The 21,753-nt window shown below is 41.8% G+C and overlaps 1 protein-coding gene across 5 annotated transcripts in view; it reads right to left on the bottom strand.

Moving 5' to 3' along the window:
- The window catches only part of THSD7B (thrombospondin type 1 domain containing 7B), a 1,494,436-nt gene that overhangs the window by 868,799 nt on the left and 603,884 nt on the right, over nucleotides 1-21,753 (bottom strand). The window contains exon 1 of one of the 5 annotated variants that reach the window (XM_025935097.2): nucleotides 5,529-5,805. The exons of the other annotated variants lie outside the window; for them this stretch is intronic. The gene's annotated coding sequence lies outside the window, so the exon portion shown is untranslated. Of the gene's footprint in view, nucleotides 1-5,528; nucleotides 5,806-21,753 lie in introns of those variants that run through there. 5 annotated transcript variants of the gene reach the window in all.

The following is a 21,753-nucleotide window of genomic DNA, read 5'->3' as shown; positions in this document are numbered from 1 at the left end:
ATAAATTGAGTTAATTCTGAGGACTAGAAATGGAGATGGAAAAAAATAATTACTTTTTCTCCAAAAGAAAAAAAAAAGCCTTGTTCAACTATTCCCACATACATACATTTTAATTAAGTAGTCTGAGACAGTTGTGTGGTAGAAGGTTGTAGTGGACAACCTGGGTTATAAATCTGGCTCTTCCCCCTTACCTACGATATGACTTTGTATGCCTGGTTTATGTTTTGGGGGAAAACAAATTAAAGTGAAGTTACAATGGCTTTCTATGACCTGATAACGCAATGGGATCTAGGTACCTTTGAGCTCTTTGCCAGTGTAAATATATGCATATAATAATATTTAAGTGTTTTTAAATAAATGTTAGCTATAAAAAAATTATAATGTAAATTTAAACAGATTCCAACTTCAGCTACTTGATAGTGCCAATGGTTACGTTTATTCATGTTAGAAGTAAAAATAGCAAAGGAAGATAAAAATATATGCCAAGTGCTAGGGCTCAAGCACCAACTGATCAGAATAAGCTCTGGCAATAGCCTGAAGCTGGACCCACTGCCTCCCTGTCACACAAACCAAGTGGTGACTCTCTTTGTGGTTGTAACAAGAGATGATCTGAGAGGTGTCAGGGGAGTGGCCTGTAGGATTGAGGTAGTGGCGGGATCTTCAGGGAGCTTAGAACAGTACCCATGTATCAAGTGGTACAGATGCATTACAACATTTTTACAACCAGTAAGGCTATATCAGAGCACACTGGCCAAATCACCCTGAATATGTCTAACGTAAGCATAAAGGGCAGAAATCAATAGAGGAGAGCCCAGAAGGAAGCTCTTCAAGGAGAGATTAATGCAAGCCTTAGTCTTATTATAATTAAAATCTTTCATTTATATACGCTACTTGGTATGTTGTTTTTTTTTTAAATACCCGCCTGAAAAAAAATTAAAATATGCATTACTACCAAACTAGAATCTAAGAACAAGGCAAGGGTGTCTAACTGCTATGAGGCTGAAAGCTTTTCTCAACATTATGATTCTTCCAGAAGTAATGAGCTGTTTGCTAACATGACACTAGGGCACAAATCCACAGCCAACCCTCATGCAGGCAAGTGGAAAACAGCAAAGAGTTTCTCTCCAGTCAAGGCATTGAAGAATTGTTTGTGCACTAGTTACTTAGGATTCTGTTTTTAGCCGCAGCATATTTAATTTTAAGAGGCTCATAATTAAAATATGTCTAGAGAGGCAAAATCAAAAGCAAGCATCATGTCCCTGGCTGCAAAATACCTAAGTTCAACAATTATAGCCTTTTGTTCTTCCTAGGAAACAGTTCCGCATTTTTACAGATCCTTACATGTAGGCAAATAACCAAACTTGCCTGATATGGGAAATTTTCTTTTTTTTAACTACAAAAAATTCTACAGGTCCCCACATCACAGCAAAGACTTGTACTTTCAGAATCCACTAACTGCAAACCTACCTAATGACCAAAAGATAGTATGAATAGTGATGCCTTGAAATGTTACTGGCTTTTATTTGTCACCACAGTATACACATACTCCTAAAGTATAGTAGTTCTTATATATGCTGTGTGACTTAACTGTTCAGATTACAAACCAAGACTTGAACTGAACTTTCTACCTTGCAATAATTGTACATTCTTACTAGTGCTGAGACTCTATTCCACGGCATCTCCAAGGCTGCTTTCAGAAGCCTAGACTGGATTTCACTAATATTCTATCTCTTCAGTCAAGAGCTTCATACAAGCCAACAGGGAACTGTACCTAATCCTCTTTCACTTGCTTTCATCAATAGCTACTGCTAGTTATTGTAAATAACCACCCATGAAAACACGAGTAAAACATCAACAAAAGAACCCCAATTAGTGCAGAAATTTTAAAGGTTGAATAAAATGTTTATCAATGGAGCAACACTGCCACAGACTTAACATTTGCTAAAACACTGGTCACACTCAAACTCACAATCTCCAAAATTTCTAGAATTAAAAGCAGAGTTTAGGGGCGCCTGGGTGGCGCAGTCGGTTGGGCGTCCGACTTCAGCCAGGTCACGATCTCGCGGTCCATGAGTTCGAGCCCCGCGTCGGGCTCTGGGCTGATGGCTCAGAGCCTGGAGCCTGTTTCCGATTCTCTGTCTCCCTCTCTCTCTGCCCCTCCCCCGTTCATGCTCTGTCTCTCTCTGTCCCAAAAATAAATAAACGTTGAAAAAAAAAAAATTTAAAAAAAAAAAAAAAAAAGCAGAGTTTAAAAATCATTCCACTTTCACAGGTTTAACATGCTAATTATCACTTAGATATTAATCTTGTTAACAGCTCCAAATTAAGGACCTATATTATATTTAGGAAGCTGCCTGGTGCTCAAAGTGAATGCAATTTATTCTTTTATAGTTATATCCTGGAAAAGTGTCTTCTTTTAAAAATATGAGGTATTCATGTGTAGTTCACATTCAACAATCCAAAAGCATATCTAAATAGCTCATGCTAGTAGTTTTAATAACAGAATACCTTCTATTTAGCCAAAGACCTGGCCTTTACGCTTTCTCTGTAGAGAATCTCTGAGCTTGTGTTGTTAATGGTGCTGTTCTTTTCTCCACCAAGTGGTATAGCCGTCACCTCTCAGAATCCTCTAATCTGTTTGTCTTGATCATGTACTTAATATATGGTACCATTTGTCATTCTGACTCTTAATTCAATAGGACCAGTCAACTATTCTTCATGGTTCTATTCAAACTTCTGAAGCAATGTTATTACGTTCATGCCTAATCTTTACAAAGGTGTGCAGAACAGTGAAACTGCAGTTGGGGCAAGATTTTTTTCCTTTGAAGAAATCATATGACTTTGCCTTCGGTCTGTGAAGTGTAATTAACATGAACTGATATGCTTTGGAATTCTTCTTGTTTGGACACTCCTCTTCCACTAACTTAGCTCCTTTTCATTATGCTTTGTCAGACTTTTATTTAAGGACAAACTTTTCTTTCACAGATATTAATAAAAGAGTCATTGCTTCTGAAACAAGAGCTGCAGCAAAGTAGAAAACGTTCTTCATAGGCTTTTGAATGAAGTACATTATAGCAGCACCATCTTTCTTTAATTCTTTACTTTCATTCTCTCAAAAGGTACACTCAGAAGAGACCAGAAAGGTGCCTTTACTTTTCAGTAAAGGGGCAAGGTGCCCCTTGCCAATTAACGTCAATACTGGAAAGAGTGGAGTCTGTGTTCATACTGTTCTTATGATCAGTAATTCTGTCTACCTGCCTCACACTCTTCCTTTCATAGCACTTCAAATTCTTTAACAAGCAACAGCTTTGATTAAAACAATGGGGAGGGTCACCCACAGAGGAATAAGAGACATTGTAAAGATCATTTCCCAAGTGTTGATTTAAATATTAAGGTAGATATAAAGTAAGCCAACTTGTTATGAACCCTCAAACTGGACTATCAGACTCCACTGGCAGTAGGCAATCCTTTCCCCCACCATACATCTCCAAGCACTCATCGTGGATTCGTCTCAAATCTTCAGAACTCTGAATGGACTGAATGTTCAGCGATGCTAGAACGATCTCGGTGCTAATGTGCAAGACCATCCCACAGTCTCTAAGTGAGCAATTGTATCTGTGCGTGTTGTCACACCTCAGGGGAGTTCTCTGCATAATTCTTGTTTACTTTAATTTCCACAAGGAAGAGTTTCCAATCCTCAACTCCCAGCAGTTAGGTGGAAACACACACACACGCACACAGAGCCCAAACCTAAGAAGCCAATTCCAGGGAAGCTGCCAGGTTGGTTCATCTACCCACAGAAAGCAGAAAACTGGCCACATTAAGTTTTAAAAGAAGACTGCTGGTATTAATGGCATTGAGGTTTAAAAACAGCAGTGCTTCAAAGTGAAGCCTCAAGACAGTGACTTTATATAGCATTCAACCCACAAATACATGAGCCCTTCAGTCACTAGTAGATAGGATTGCTTGATTTGGTTAGTTACATCCCAAATGGATTTCAGGAAGTCTTCAGCAATGGCTGTAGTATGGTCCAGAGCACAAAAAAAGGCTTCCTTGGAGATCACTGCCTCCAAGTTACCCAACAAACCCAGACTGTCCTGACACTGCCTGGAAGATAAATGTATCATCTTGACATCCCACGATTGCTTGTCAAAAGGAAACTCCAGATGCACGTGCACATGACTACACACACACACACACACACACACACACACACACACACACTACAGCCTAGCTGACATGCACCCTACCATTTCCATGATAATAGACACCCACAGGTGCACTCCTGGAAAACACCAAGAAGGCTTCTCCAGCTAGGTTGTCATTTACCAGAGTACAAATGCACTTACAGCAGACCACCCTGGCAATGAATAGAGCACCAAATAATGCTGGCCTCTTCCACAGAACATGCCCAAGTATTAGAATCTTAAGTCAAACTCCCCTTTGACCACACTGAATCAAATAGAATTGTAACAGCTCTTAAGATATGTTCCGAATATTTTGAAGAAAAAGTACCAGTAGGTCACACACCCTTCTCCTGAAATAAAGTGTTTCTTCCTCTTATATTTAAATAAAGGAGATTGAGAGAACTTAAAGCTCCCTCCCTTCCCCAAACACATACACTCCAAGCTTTCCAACTTCTAGACTCAAACTATGCAGACTTGAAAAAGGGGAGGTTCATTTGCATATTCAAATAACTTTAATAATACAGGGGGTGCTAGAAAGGAAAGGTGACAGGAACATATGGAGTGATGCTGTAGAAATTACGTGCGTCCTCCTCCTTGCCCCTCACTCTCACCCTCGGTTCCCAGTTGTCTCTTGATAAACTGCTAGATGTCTCCGTAGACCCAGTAGTCCTATCCTCCCTAGCTCGCCCCTCGCCCCAAACAGGGACAATGAAAATGTAAACTGTTGCTGTAGCCTACTGACACTCCACTGATAAATCAGAGGAAACTGCAAAACTTCTCGACTTGCTCAGCTATCCTCCAGGGGCACTGAACGCCCACGCGCAGATTTCACAGTCTGCACTACCGAAAGGGAACCCTCAGTCAACCTGTTTGCAAAGCCCGCAGAACTCCCCGCCCTCCAATCCTGGGCTCTGAGGCTCCCGGGCAGGATGGGGGAACCTTTGGGTCCCTTCATCAGCATCCCCCCAAAGCATGCTGGAAGTCGGGGAACACGGCTCCTGCCACCCCAATTCCATGGCTCCGTCCCGTTGTCTTAGGTCTGTGCCCAAGTCCCTGTGTGGGGTATCTCCACCCGCCCAGCCCCGGGCTCTCCGCACCCTGCACCCTTCCCGCAGCCCCAAGCCAGAGGCTTCGGGGAAGCTCCGCTTGCAAGTTCCCGCGTCCGGCAGGGAGAGAGGGTGAGAGAAGCTGCCCGGAGAGCAAAGAGCAAAGTCTGCCCACGGAGCACCACCACCCGAGCACCACCACCACCCCGCCACCCTGGCTGCTGCCCCCTCTCTACCGCGCCGCCGGCCAGGGGCTGGGCATTCCCCGCTCGGGGCGCAGGGCGGCCGCACTCACCCGCCTTGCCCGAGCCACCGCCGCAGCCTCTGGGAGCCGCCGAGCCCCGAGCTTCCCGAGCGCAAGAAAGATGGTGGTGTGTGTCGGGAGACCACCCATTCCAGCGTCTGGCAACCTCAGCACTGAAGGAAGAGGAGGAGGACGACGAGGAGGAGGAGGAGGAGGAGGAAGGAACGGCGCAGTCGGACGCCATCTGCTGTACACCTCTGCGCAGCCATTGGCTGTCTGGTGCGTCCCCGGGAGCCGCGGGGCGCGAGGCCGCGGGGAGCCACCTTGTGCCTCGCCTCGCCTCGCCTCGCCTCGCCTCCCCCAGCGGCCGCTCCCCCCTCCCCTCCATTCGCCCCCTCCCGCCTCCTCCTCCCACCACCACCCCCAACCCCTCAACCCCCCTCCTTCTCCTAGCTGGCACCCGCACGACCCTAGGCTCAGCCCACTGCCCCGGGCGAGAGCTGCAGGCGCCAACCTCGGCTCCCGCACTCCCCACGACTGTTTCCCGCAACTTTGAAGCTTCGGGGTGCAGGAGCAAGCCGGGTGAAGGGGACTCCCCCAATGGCCTGAGCCTGGGATACCCAAGCTGCTGACCGCCACGGACTGGGGCAAGGGCTTTGCGCCTAGGGAATCCACAAAGTAATGGGGGGGGAGGGGAGAAAGGGAGAGTGGGGGTGATTTACTCATCATTTATAACCGCCCCCACCCAACACCCAGCTGCGTGGGAACACTCTCACACACACACACACACACACACCCCACAAACCACACACACGTAGAGCCGTGCCGCCCGGGCCACGATGGACGGGCGTTCCTCCGCAGTCCCTGGGCAAGAAAGGGCTTCAGTGTCACAGGCAAAAAGACAGGAAAGATCCCAGTGGGAAGAAAAGACAGAGGAAAGAATTGGGGGTGACTCAGGAGGAACGCCAAAACCTGGGTCCGCACCTGCCTAGCTGTCCCCTTGTTGACGGCTCTCAGAGGCTGTCAGTTCATGCAGACCAGTCTGGGAAAACCGCTAGCTCCAGCCTCTTTTTAAGAGGGGTTTTTAACTCCTGGAGTTTGGAAGGTGGGAAGGCGGGTACCAAGGAGGGAGGGAAAGAGCCTTTGGCTCCTGGGTGGCGGGTGCCCAAGGCAGCGGAGGAGGTGAGAGAGTGGAGTCCGCCCAGGTGAGGCAGGAGTGCAGAGAGCACGTGGGCAGGCTAGGCGCAGAGACTCTGAGAGCCATTTGCTTGCTCTCTGACACTTGTTCCACACCCCCCTGGTTTTTTGACACCTTTGATCTACGGAACTTCTTAGGCTTGTTCAAAGAGATGAAGAAGTTTCTTCAAAAGGGAGAAAGGGGGATAAGTATGAGGACTACCTATTGCCAATTACAGGATATTTTGCCTGTCATGCCTCTTTAAATGAGCGAGCCCAGCGACAGCAGGGATTGTATCTTTTCGATTTTATCCAATGCTTGGCACACCATGGGTGCTTAAAAAGAAGCAAAATAATCATGAGAAAATTAAAGCTTGGTGTCATAGCGCAAATTAGATTAAAGAGATAAATAGAGCAGCTAGGGCTGTCACAGGAAAAAAAAATTAAAGAATGTAAGTGCCACAGAAAAGAGAAAGTTGAATGTTATAAATATAATGGGGAGGGGTTCTGATGCATCTTGCCTGAATGGATCAGATCCATTCTGAAAGTGGAAAAGGGAACCCACCTTACTGAATATTTTAAACAGCAATCCTTATTCTCTCAGTGAGCACTGCCGTCACACTCTGGGTTATGCTTTTCTTTCTGACATCACTGTCTTAAAAATAAATCAGCTGCCGTTCATATCCTAGAATACTCTCCCAAATCCAAGACTGTGATTTGTTACTCCCAAGAAATATAATGCCCAATTCTGTGAGCCTGGAGAAAGAGAAACTGGTCCATTATGTTTTATTGTAATCTCAATATATACAGATCAATAGCCAATGAGTCTCATTTAAGTAACTTCAGAAACAACAGCCAAAGAAAAACACTTCTGTTTTCCTGAACTGTTACATCCAGGCTTCCCGGATTTCAGTCTTCCCAGAATCGACAAAGTGTTTTCAGACCACATCCCATGCAGGCACAGCCATATGGTGGAAAGATCTATGTTTGCAATCCTTCTGGAAAGAGGCCGTCAAGGATGACTTCTGAGTATGTCATTTATGGATATCTTTATAGTTATGTATCTCCCTCCCTCTTCAGAAGTAGTGATATGTATACTTTTCTTTAGGCTGGCAATTTGATGACAACCTGCATTCTAATTTAACTTTAGCCCATTCTCACTTACCCCCAGCTCTATGTCAGTGATCACTTAGGGTACTCATAAGAATATTTTGATTCTTAAGATGTCACTTTCCTCCTCTGCCATTGTTGTTTGTATTTGGTCCCCTGTTTTTGGAATTGAGGATACAAGAGATAATAGCTACAAGGCAATTATGTTGGTAGACACTGGACTTCTTAAAATCAAAAATATGTAATTCATAAGGATGAAATCTAAGTTATTTCTAAACATACAAAGAACTATGAGCTTTAAGTATTGCTAGATTTTGCTAGCTTACTGACTCCTTAAACTACAAAATAGCCACTTTTCATTAAGGCGCTATGCTGACAACAGGTTTTTCAGTGTAGTCAAATAGTATAAGGTGCCTGAACATTCTCTGACACTGTTCAGTTGCATAAAAATCCATTAAAAGGATAAGGCAGACATTTCTACCTCAGACTCCCAGTTTATGTTCTAAACACATATTTTACTAATAATATGAGTTTCTTGCCAAGATAATCAGCTTTGGTCCTTGATAAAAGCACTGCCCTCAAAATCTAGATCAGGTTATAGACATTAAAAAGATAACACAGGCAGGGAAAGAGACATTGTCAGCAAAGGCTGATGGGGGTAAGGGGGACTTTTACAAAATAAGAAAGGATTTGAAAGAGGTGGCCATGAAAGATACGTGACATTATTATATGTAAGGAATAGATCAGTGTTTCAATGTGGAAAATAAGCTGGAGATTACAAATTCTCATAACCCCACACACAGGGATGCCAAAAGCCCCAGTCACCTCCAGGCTTCCAGTGAGTAGGGAACAAAACAAGAGAACAATGGAAGGGGAGAGGAGGTGGGAAGAGAAAGTCTCTTGGGATCTAGTCACTAACTAGTGAGACCCAAGAAAGACCCACAGAGGAACGTAACCCTGTACTATCCAAATACTGATGGAGTTTAAATTTTCATTTTTGTTGTTATGTGTATTTGTCATTGTTCTTTCTGAACATGATATTCTCCATACAGTCTAACAAGCTAGATGGGAAAGTGCTGTGTAAATAAATAGACAGGTATTGGCATTACACAAATAAGAGATAAAGAAAGCATGTAGATAAAAAAGCCCAATGTAAAATAGGAGTAAGAAGTGCAAGCCTGGGCCAACATTTTGGACTTGCCTTCCAGAAGTCATTTCCCAGGTCTACACTAGCCCCACCACTGAAGCAATGAATTGAGTCAAATGTTCAGTCACTTTGGTAGGCAAAACAGGATTCGGGGGAGGGGGAGCACCATGGTTGTCATAATTTACACAATTCATTCAGGCCAATTCCAGGTTGGATGAGATTCCATGGCAAATATGAACATTTTTTCAGCCAAAAAAGAACATTTCATCCTGGCATACAAGTGTAAGTTTTGAGCTTGGTCCAGTAACTTGATTTTGATGTGTCAACATCTTAAAATACAATGTAAAGATAATGTATTGAAAAGTAGTGTAGTGGAACTCCTTTGGCTTCTGGCCCAGTGCAGTCCCTGTGAGGCACCAATGCTTTCCCAGCAGACACTCAGCATTCACAAACTTACTCCTGAACCATCAGCTTCAGTCATTCATTTAGCAAGATATTTGTTGGCTGTCTGTTGTGTTCCTAGAACTTGTATAACATTTGTTTTTTGGTGATATAGGGGGCTGAGTCCTTGCCCTCATGGAGTTTATAATATAATGGGGCATAATACAGTATACAGACACACAAGCATATATTATTTTATATTAGAAGCATATAAAATGAGGGAAAAGAGTTTTGTGAAAAAAGAAATGTAGTAGAGGGGAATAGAAGAGAAGGAAAAGGCTCAGGTGAGTTCTCTCAAAGGAAATGATGTTTAGGCTGAGACCCAAAAGATAATCAGAGGTAATATTTAGTGAATTTTCTCTACCTATTGGACATTGGGCTAAGTCCTTTACATGCATCATTTAAACCTCATAACTAGCCTATGAGGCAGGCACTATTATCAACCCCATTTTACAAGAGAAGCATAGACAGCATAAGCAACTTCTTCAAAGTCACACAGCTGAGAAGTGAAAAAGCTAGGATCTGACCAGGCAGTCTCTTGTGGTCAGATACACTGCATCTCATATAAGTAGACATTAGCCAAGAAGGGGAATGGCAGAGAATACGACCAAAGACCCTGTGGCTTGAAGAGCTTGGCACACAAAGAACCCATAAGGGTCGACAGAAGTTGGACATTAGTGAGCCTGGGGCAGAATGACATGAGGCAGGGCAGGAGGGCAGGCAAGGACCAGAATGTGTGGTTCTTGTGAGCCAATGAGTGGTTTTAACTCTGTGAGCAAAATGATCAATCTAGACTTTTGAAAGGTCCCCAGCATGCCATTCAGAGACAACAAATAGAGCAGCAAGACTGGAACAGTCATGCAGGCAAGAGATGATGGGGACTTACTAGAAAGGGAGAGAACCGTACAGGTGGATGGATATTGGGAAGGCTTTGTTCGTCTCTTCATTTCTACTTCTGCCTTCCCAGATCTCCTCAAGTCTGACATGCGGTTTTACCCCAGGATCCAAAATCCTAAATTCTTCATCTCAGTCACTGGATCATGGGTCTGTTTTCTTGTCACATACTTGTATTGTAGATAGGATGAGTAGCAGTGAACCCCCCACCCCTTGCCCCCTGCCGTCAATTTGCCCAGTTCTGAGGCTCTGCTTCTGAGCTCTGTCATAGAATGCCCCCTCTCCACTCAGTATTATCTGAGTTCTTCATTTTGTTGCTTATCCTCCAACAATATTTACTGACCAATAAATCAAGGGTATGATGGTCCTTTCTTCCCCACTGTTCTCTAACATCACCAAGCCATAGCAGAATCAGGAGAGGCAGTCACTCGATCCACATTAAACAAGAGAACAGGGGCAGGCAACTTCAATATATATAAGAAACAACTCCGACTAATTTGGAAATAATAAAACCCCTGGAGTGACAACTTGGATCACATTCATAATGACTTGGTTTGTAAAGACCAGGTGTTATGTAGATTGGAGCTTGTTATTATCCAAAGATTTGGCAACCCTAATCCTCTTCTACTGGGCACAAAGCCATGCAATACTCACAGGCCTAACTTTGACAAGATGGGCATGAGAGCCTATATCTTCTACTCTGCTGTTTTTCAAGGACACCAGTCTATCTAATGGGCACCAGGTCCCTCTGTAATTAGGAAGGATAGAAAACACTGGAAAATGACCATATTGTCAACACATCGCAAGCTACCGTGTTTGTGAGTGTGGAACGTCAGGAAGAACAAACGAAAGAGGTTTTTCTCATTTCTTGGTCATTTAGCCATAATTCCCAATTGTCTGGGTTACAGAAAAACCCCCAATACATACAATGTCGAAACCAAATTTTATATAAGAGAAAATTTCATAACTCTAGCATGTTCTTCATAGATTCAGATTTATGCCATTTTTCTTGCTGCTTCCTCATTGACTTTCCACCTTTATATGATGTTATCTTCCTGAAATACTCTCTGTCATATCACTGTGATTCCCAGGAATCTACTATTCCCTTCATCCTCTCACTTGGTCGGTCTCTTCATAAATATCAGCTCCTCAGAAAAGCCTTCCCTGACCCTCCCTTGTAGAAAATGGCATGTTCCATCCCTCTCTATCTCCTTAATCTGCCTTTCTGTGCTTCATAATATTTATCACAATCTTAAATATTTCCACATACTTGTTTCAATGCTTTTATTATCCTCCTATCAACAATGTAAATCTCATGAGGTCAGAGACTATGCCTTCCTCCACACACACACCATACTTATAATAGTGGCTAGTATATGGTAGGGACTCAATAATTGTTTCACAAGCAAATGAATATATTAATAAACAAATGGCATAGATTACCAGTTTACTGACTTTTGAAATCCTACCAAATCTGGCCCCACCCTATCTTTCCAACCATATTTCTTGCCATGGCCCAATAAACACCCTTTCTCTAGTTTCAGGGGTCTCCTCACTTGCTCCTTCACAGTTGGAAGCTTTGATTCAGCACTTCTACGTGTCCCTCCCAGTCTTGCAGATCTGACTTCGCCTCAAAGTCCCACCTCCTCTAAGAGATTTTCCTAGATCTAATTTTATTTCACATCCATCTATTTCTTCCCCTTATCAAACTCCTAGAATGCTCATTGTCTGTGCCATTCAGTTTTTCAATTAACTGTACACTGTCTCTTACTATTCTCTGATGGTTACATAGCCATTAGCCTCATCCTCTCAAATGCACTGTTAACTGCCTTGAGGGTAAGATAGCCACTTCCTATCTTTCCTTCAGTGCATAATTTTTGGTACCCAGCAGGCATCTGGTAAGTACTTATTGATGGTCTAGGTAGGTGAAGAATCTGAACAAGGAGGTTAGGCTTCCTTTGGTCATTGATGTTAACACTTGGTTAAGAAACACTCACCACCTTATCACCAGCACCCTTACCACCTCATGTTTGTGGGAGTTGATACTGCCTGGTGCCAGGAAGGACTGTCCATAAATTGAACAAACACTGAAAATCTGCTTTATGACAGACACCTTTGTAAGTGCTAGGGAGAGTCCTGGAAGAGATGATTACTGAGAAAACAATACCCTTAAACTGCAATCTAAAAAGCCTTGGAGACCTCCTATGGACCTGGTGGAAACCTCAAGAAGGATCATCTAGTATTACCTAGTGTGGGGCGAGTCAGGAAAAGCTTTCCAGGTTGGATCTCTCTGCACCTGCCCAAATTTAGAGCCAACAACGACGACGACAAAAATTCCTCAGGTCTTGTGACCTACTGGCTTGAAATAGCATACCAATGTAGCCTCTTGCAGTGTGCTGTGCTCTACTCATGACTTCATTCCAAGAAATCATAGCACCGGCTCTCTCCTGTAACCAACAATGTAGGGAAAACACAACTGCCATTGCAATGTCTATGCATGCTGCGAAATCAGTCCTCATGCTCAAATGGGTTTGGACTCCTATTTTTATACTTCATCTTTTTTTCTTAACTTCCTAGGCACTATACAACTCTGGATCTCCTCTTTTGTTCAAGCCCAGTGTGTTAGAGCACATTAGAGTTTTAGACTGGGCTCTCTTTTCCGCTCCATTTGTACTTTCTCCTTACATGAAAATGTCCATTCCCATGATGTCAAGTAGTATCTTTTTACTGAAAGGGCATAAATACATTTATGTGCCAGTACTGGTCAGTACAGGCTAAGTTGTGCTACAGTAACATATGAGCCCCCAAACCTCAATGCCTTAACACAAGAAGGTTCATTTCTCTCTCATCTTGTGTGACCAACACAGATTAGCAGAGGGAATAGGCATTCTGCTTCACATTCAAGGCTCTCCCATCTGGAACATTGGTGGTCACTGTGGCAGCAGAAAGAGAGATCACAGAGAACTTGAAATTTCTCTTCAGTGCTTCAGCCCAAAGTGACATCATCCATGGCCAGAGTAGTCACATGACCCGTACCAAAACATATGTGCATATACAGTGAACAATAACTCTCTCTGCCACACCAACATTGGGCATCCTTGGTAGTCCAGCTTCATATCCAAGTGTTTGCTTGACATCTTTTTTGACATTACCAATGTACTTCAAACTGAAAATTGGTTTTTCCCCCAAACCTGCTTCTGTCACAGTCTTCTTTGCCTCGATATATACCACCATCTGTTAAATTACTCAACCCCAAACCCTAAAAATTACTCGTCATTCCTTCCTTCTGTCACTTTATCCACAAGGGAATAACTAATTATTTGTATCCATGTCTCCACATCTCCACTACCAAAATGGTGATCTAAACCATCATGGTCTTTCAGAGTAGGTAACAGTAGCCGCTTACTAACTGACCTGCTTTCTTATGATCTTGTCCTCTTACAATCCATTATCTACAGAGGAGCCAGAGTGATCTTCTTAAATAGTACATTGATAAAAAATTTTCCCTGATTAAAACCTTCTGATAATTTCCCAATACTCTTAGAATAAATTCCAAATTCCTAATGTCTGGCTTCTATCTTTCCCTGAGAAGTCATCCCCTACCTCTCTACTCTGTCGCTAAACCATGCCAATTTCAGTGCTGCCTTTGGGTCTTTGAGCCAACTCTGTGTTGTGCCTTGATGATCACTCCCAGACCTGCATGAGATGCCTTTCTCTTCCCATTCAGGTCTCATCATTAATGTCATTTCTTGAAGGAGGCTTTTCTGGACACCTAATTAAAGTAGCCCCCACTCACTCTCAATCACGCTTGCCTACTTTGTTCTTTGCATAGTATTCATCATTATTTGATATTTTTCTATTTCCATATTTGTTTCTCCACAGGAATAAAGGCTCTTTTAGAGCCAAACTCCCCACCTGCCTGTTTACTCTTGTACCCTTCAGTTCCTAGAGGAATAGTGCCAGGAATATGGAATAGGTGTTCAATAGACATACACTAAAGAAATGCATTCATCAGCGCACTTCAAAACTCTGACACCATTTCTATGTCTCACCTTCATCCTAAGAGTGAGCATTGGCTTCTTTTCCATTTATCCTTTTAACACAAAAGACTCAGGCTGAAATCCTTATTTGAACTGATGGAGACAAATCTAAAATAAAATAGTGAAGTGATCATCTATGCATTGGTGGTTTGCAGTGTTCTCCTTGCCAATCAGAAGGAAGAAGTTAACTAAGGAGGCAGCTACTTGTCACATCTAGAGGTTCTCTTGACCCAAGTGATTAAGATGATGTGCCTGATGTGGTGAACTTTTATATTACATTGCCAGAAAACTGTGAAAACAGCCCTTTTGTCACAATGAGTTCTCAATTTTGGTGATGGCTGTCACTGTTCTGGAAGGAGATGACTCACCTAAAATAGGGGGCGGAGAGTGGGGACAGTGACAGGATGGGAGACAGGACAGATCTGAGGGTATGTTTCCAAGCCCAGTGAAATAAATAGAAAGTGAAGGTGCCATGATACACAGGCATATCTTGACGCCACAATATTATATAGCTTCAGTCCAATTTCTAAAGCCCTCAAGAAAGGAAAGACACCCCTCCCTTCTTAACAGTGTCCTCTCCCTAAAATGAGAATTCCAAGAGACTAAAGACAGTTTATCTTCTAGTGTCTAGCTCTACTTAGCTTCTCAAAACTGTCAGGACAGGTATCTGGGGACATAGAAAGGAATGTCCCCGTTGTGTATCAACCTTTATACAGAACTGCTTTCCCAGAACATATCCTCACATCTTGATCCTCGACTTGCTTCTGCTCCTCCTCATCACCAATTCCTTGATCTGGCTTCTTGTTTATCCCTTTTAACCCCATTACCACAATGCCTTTTAGCATGCTTCTCCCACAAGGACAATTTGCCTTCCATTCCAACCATGATTTGGTCTATCTATCACATGATATTTCTTCAGGGGTTTGAGAACAATATCCTACCCAGTCTAGTCTGACCTTCATGTCCTTATTTGTCAAAGCAGACCCACTAGGTAGATTTACCCTACTTAGAGCTGCAACTTCCTCAGCAAGATAGTTATTATGGATGAAATGTTTGTGTCCCCCCCCCAAATTTCATATGTTGAAGCCCTAACTATTGATGTGATAATATTTGGAGGTGGAGCCCTTAGGAGGTAATTAGGTTTAGATCATGTCATGAAGGTGGGGTCCCCGTGATGGGACTAATACCTTTATAAGAAGAAACAAAAGAGCTTGCTCCCCCTCTCTCTCTCTTTCTCTCTGCCATGTAAGATACAGCAAGCAGGTAGGCCCTGCAAGCCAGAAAGAGGGTCCTGACCAGGACCTGACCATTCTGACACCTGGATCTCAAACTTCCAGCCCCCAGAACTCTGAGAAATAGATGTCTATCATTGAAGCCACTTATACTATGGTATTCTGTTATATCAGCCTGAGCTAAGACAATAGCTACTCACCTTTCCTAACTGTACATTTCCAAAAAGAACCATGTTCTATTTATTATCTTGTAACCTTTAGAGTCAGACAGGGAAGAAGGAGGTCTTCTATATTTCCAGTCTAAATTCCTCAGGATTTAATTTAATTAGAGCTCATACCAAAATGAAGATTTTGACCACATGGGGGAAAAAATGCTTCTTACTTCATTCCTATAAAACTCTTTCAATCTTTAAGGAACCTTATTTCAATGATATTTGATCTATCCCTGATTATACAATTATTAGCCTTTTGGTGATCTAACCAATGACATTTAAATGGCATTTATGTGCAGGGCTTGAATCATGGAATCACAAAACTTTTGAGCTTAAAGATACCTCAGAGAAAATATAGCCCAATTCCTGTATTTAAAAGATAAGGGAAGTTGAGCCCCCGATAGCTGAGTGTCTTGTACAAAGTCACACAGCTTGTCGAGAAATAGAAGAGAAGAAAACATGTGAGATGGCCTTCCTAGCATTCCACCTGTAGTTGAAGAAAAGTATTTAAAAAGATAAAAAGGAAAAGAAAGGTTTTAGTCTCTTATACAAAAAAAATAAAATAAAACAAAAGGCCCCCATTGAACTGATGCCTTCCCAATAAACTTTATCACACTTCTAGTATGTCATTAACACAGACATTCTTCCAAACATAATTTTGAAAACAGTGGCTAATTCCCAGATCACTGGGCTTGAGGCATGGGAGAGAGTGGGAGCAGAGGTCTTAAGAATACCAAAATCATAGTCCCCGGAACCAGTTGTTCCTGTTTCTATCCTGTTGGGAGCCTTGTGTAAGAGAAAACTGAAATTTTTCAGCTGCACACAGATTGCTTTATTTAGCAGACAATCTCAAAAAAACAACATGTTCTCTTGTGATTTAAAGCTTGATTATCTAATTTTCTCTTTGCAGTGCCCCTCTACCAGCAAACACCTGCTAAATGGCCAGAACAGACATGACTACTCTGTGAATTGTCCTGGGCTCTCCAGGCGTCTTGCGCTTCACGGTCTCACTGGGAGTGTCCATTCACTCCCACGGCTCCCACCACACTGGCTCAACCTCAGCCTCCAGCTCTGAGCTTTCCTTGGAACTTGAGATTCATTTCTAACTGCCTAAGGTGTATCTCTGCCTTGATGTGACACAGGCACTCTAAACTCAGCAAGTCTAAAAACAGATTACTTTCCCACATGACCCCAAATCAGTCTTATAACCTACCTAACCCATCTAGGGTAATGGTGTCACCAAGCACTCCATTGCCTCAAGAAGCATCTCTGAGTCTTCCTTCTCCTCACGCACCACATCCAGTCAATCACCAGTCTCTCCTGCCCATCTCTAAGGTATCTCTGGAATCTGCCTCCTATCCTGTAGCCCCTTATCATCTGTCCAAAGTCCAGACTCCATCGTCTTTTGCCTAGACTATTGTAATAATCTTCTCACAAGATAATCTTATTTTCCCTGCCTTTTCCAATTCTAATACACTCCTGCCAGAAATCCTTCTGTGGCTGCCTATTGCCTAAAGAATAAATTCCAAAATCTTTAACACAGAAAAAACAGATGACTTTAAATTTACTTACTTGACATTTAGCTATACTGAGCCTAAATTTGCCATCCAGAAAATTTTATCATCAGTAATAGATCTATTCTCAAGAGCTGAACGTGGCATAAGAATATCTACGCCCATACTCACAAAGAGAAATATGTATTGCGGTTGAGAGAAAGGAACAGATGAAACTAGATGAAGTCCTGACTCTACCATGAACCATCATGGTGATCTATTTCCCTATCTGCAAAATAGGGATGATAATAGTACATAATGCTTTGGGTTGCTGTGGGAATTACATGAGATGGGTGCAATGTGACTAATGCGTGGAGGTGTCAATATTATTATTATTACTAATATTATTAGTCGACATGATTACTAATATAGTAATTACTATGATCATAACAGCTCTTTAAATATTTCAGGATAATTATGATAGGCCCCTCATTATTCTCTTCTTCAAATCAAACATTACACTTCTTACAATCGTTTTCAAAATCATGTTGTTTTGAGAATGGCTCTCATTCTGGTCAACTCCTCCAGGCCATTAAGAAACTTACCATCATGACTTCACCCTAAGACTTTCAGGAATTCATCCTTCCAAACAGTTTAAAGGTGATTAATAGAACGTTTCTTTCTGCAAAGGTGTTTTCTCTTTTAATCACTACAACTCTAGAAGCTTCAACTCCTCTTTACTTTAGTGTATAGTTTCGCTTCCTAATTGGGGCTTTCAAGGAAATTTTAGAGTGACTATCTCAGACCACGAATTAGTCTCTCCTTGCTAAAAATGCACCTTCCAGGTTTTGGTCAGAGATTATTGGCAGGAAGTGAGGGGAAGGTTTGCACTTCCTTTCTGTGGCTTCCTAGAGCAGTGCTATCAGTCTAACACTTTTCGCCAGCCCTGAATTTACAGTCGTGTTAATAAGTAAAAGAGGATAGTTGGTAAAGCAGCAAATTGGTCTCCCCTTGCTATAAAAACGAAAACAGATAGCAAAAACAGTATTCTATCAAGTAAGGGAAGTACTCCCAAGAAGTCAAGATATTGTTAGAGATGTCTTCAAAATATCAACAGATAATGAGATTGGGCAATGAGCCAATGATATCCAAGCAGAATATATTTATTTTTTTCTTATGTGAATTACATGATACTTCAAAAGTACCAGAGAATTTCCATTTAACACATTCACGGTGTAGTTACTGTCATCCCAGGTGTGACTGAGGAAGTTTTAAAACAAAATCACTGCAATAAAGCTTGTTTCAAGTAGCATCATGGGAAAGAGCACTCAAGTCTAAATATTTCAGTCTTAATATTGGCCTATCTTTTACTAGCCCTGTGACCTTGGGTAAGATACCTAATCTCTCTAGATCTCCATTTACTTAACTATGATATGAGGAGGGGAAAAGAGAGGACCTTAACATATTGTTTTGGAATGAGGACCAAGTCAAGATAATGCACATCACAGACTTCACACAGAGCCTAGCACACAGTAAACGCTCAACAGTCGTTGGTCAAACATGACTGTGGTTGAATAATAAATAAAACTGCTATGAATCTCACTTCATTTTTGCTTAGAGATCCAGTGCAGTGACACAAAGTGAAAAATTGAGTCAACAGTTTTATTTTTTGTAATGAACTTTATTTTTTAAATGTTTATTTATTTATTTAGAGGGGAGGAGGAGAGAGAGAGAGAGAGCAGGGGAGGGGCAGAGAGAGATGGGGACAGAAGAGCCAAAGTGGGCTCCACGCTGACAGCAGAGAGCACGATGCGGGGCTCAAACTCACAAACCATGAGATCATGACCTGAACTGAAGTTAGACACTTAACCAACTGAGCCACCCAGACACCCCAACAGTTTTAAATTTCATCTCTTCATCTATTTGTTTTCAATCTACATAAAAACAAATACTGTCAACTTTTATTCCCACTAAAATGACCAGCTGTTCTATCACCAGGTAGAAATGCCCTGTGTGAATATTTCCTTTGACACAATGCACTTTCTTATTTCATAAACTTAGCTGCTCCATAGAAACCTGTACACGCTAAAGAAATCTTACTTAAAGTTCTGTGCAAGGTCAGGGAGTGGCATGTGATTAAGAAAAAAAATCATTCAAATATGCCAATTGAGAATGTTCTGCAAAATAAACTACAGTATTTTTTACCCTAGCCAAGGTGTTAATAAAGAAAGGAAAGATTCCTTAAAAAAAATTCCACCAAGCATACTGGTGGCTTTAATTAGGTGTTAAATACAGGCACATGAATAACTAAATCAAGTCATACTCCTGTCAGCCTGGAAAATATTATTGTATTTATTGCAACCAGGGTGTGGGCAGCAAGTTTTGAGAGATGTTTGAAGAACTGCAGGACAATTATACGAGTCTCAGATTTCCTTGGGTTTCGTGGTGTTTAGATTAGCTGCTGCTCTATTAGGAGTCAAATACAGAAGCATGCCATATGTCCCCCTTCCTGTTAGATACAGTTCAAGTGACATTATTGGATGATGAATACAGGATCACGATGAACTAAATTAAGTCAATATAAAATACCATGGTGTAGGTTTCATAAGGTGTTTTACCAGTATTAGTCTATAAATAAACCACACTGTCTTAATTCAAGAATATGTATAACTTATTTTCTTTTGATTGATCAAAATATGTTTATCAATAGTAAAATAGCATCCCTTAATGAAAAGTCCAGGGCAGAGCAAAATGTTGATAATAATATTTGCTAACATTTATTGACTTCCAGATATACACATGCATAGAGTTCTAAGTATTTCATAGATATTTAATCATTTAATCCTCCTAGCAATTTTAAGACTGTCTAGTGTAGCCACTATTATCATTCCCATTTTATAGAGGAGAAAACTAGGCACAAAAATGTTAACTACATTGCCCATGGCAACTCACCTAGTAAGTTCGTAAGCCAGAATTTGAATGCAAACAATCTAATCTAGATGCCTTAGTAATAGTCTCTATACCAGTGGTTCTCTGAATCCAGGGTGATTTTACCCCCAAGGGATATTTGGCAATATCTGAAGATAGTTTTGACTGTCACAGTTGGGAAGGGAGAACTACGGGCATCTACTAGACAGAATCTAGGGATACGGTTAAATCCTATAATGCACAGAACAGTCCCACAACAAAGAAATGTCTAGCACAAACTGCCAACAGAGTGAGGTTGAAAACACTGCTTTATATTATACTTCCTCTGGGATCAGTTATACCCTTGCTACGGAAAAGTTGGTCCTCAGACCAGCAGCATTCCATCACTGAGGAGCTTGTTAGAGAAGCCCACCCCAGATCTACTGAATTAGAATCTGCATTTTCATTAGATCCCCAAGTGATTTATCTGTACATTGAAGTTTGAGAGACAGTGAGTTATTACTATTAGCTACCATACTTCAATAGGTCTGTAATAAGACAAATACATATACGTCCCATACAGTAGTCCAGTTTCTATGCACAGGCACAGATAGGGAATGTTAGGAAGATGGTGGGGCAAGAGGGGAGGAGGATGGATACACCCAACTGGGAAGTAGTATTAAGGGCTGGAATTTTCTTCAGTTACCTGAAGTAGCAATCAAAGGCAAATACAACCTAAGTCTACAAAAGAGAGACAAAACAACAGTCAAAATCTAACTTCGTTCTTCCTCAGGACTAAGAGTAGAAGATACAGGCAGATGGCCAGGAGCCAGGCAAAGTCAGGCATGAAGTAGAGGGGAAAGCGGGATATGGGGATGGGCAGCAGGATAACTGTCACAATTATACAAGTCAGCCCAGACAGCAAAGTTCTTTGCATCTGGGTACTAGCTGCATGGGCTGGGGATTGGCCTGGTTTAAAGGCACAAAGACAGAGAAGGCCCATTCACCTGATGAGGTACATATGTATTTTCACCATGAAAATTAATAAAAGGAAGCCTCACAAAGTGAAGCTAGAATGATAGAAGGGGAGGCTACAATGGGGAGCCATACTACTCAACATCTCCTACAGGAAGAATTGTCAATTACAGACCACAATAGAAGAATAGAAGAATAGAAGGATCATCACTTACAACCCCCACCAGGGAAAAATGAAGGTTGCACCTCCTGTAAGAAATCGACTAGCTATGCAATTCAGCCTATGGGAACCCGCATTACCGTCAACCTGTGCTTTCTTCCAATGGACTTCCTTTCAAAACAACCTGTCCTTACTTCCTCTTTATTTTCCAGAAAATACCATCCCTCTCCTATGTTGGTGGACTTGCCTGTGCTTTTACCATAGCTTCCATGTCTCCAGCTGCAACTCTCTGTTATTCCCAAGTAAACCCATTTTTTATGGTAAAATGACTGTTTTATTTTTAAGGTTAACACCACAGAATGAAACTTTTCTAGATACGTTTTTTTAAATTTAAAAAAACTTATTGTTTTTATTTTTTTAATATAATTTATTGTCAAATTGGCTAACATACAGTGTATAAAGCGTGATCTTGGTTTTTGGGGTAGATTC

This window comes from Puma concolor, chromosome C1, assembly GCF_028749965.1.
Source record: "Puma concolor isolate L17-30 chromosome C1, mPumCon1.1.hap2, whole genome shotgun sequence".
Classification (NCBI taxonomy): Eukaryota; Metazoa; Chordata; class Mammalia; order Carnivora; family Felidae; genus Puma; species Puma concolor.
The sequence above is the reverse complement of the archived record's forward strand: the minus strand, read 5'-3'. Positions and strand labels throughout refer to the sequence as shown.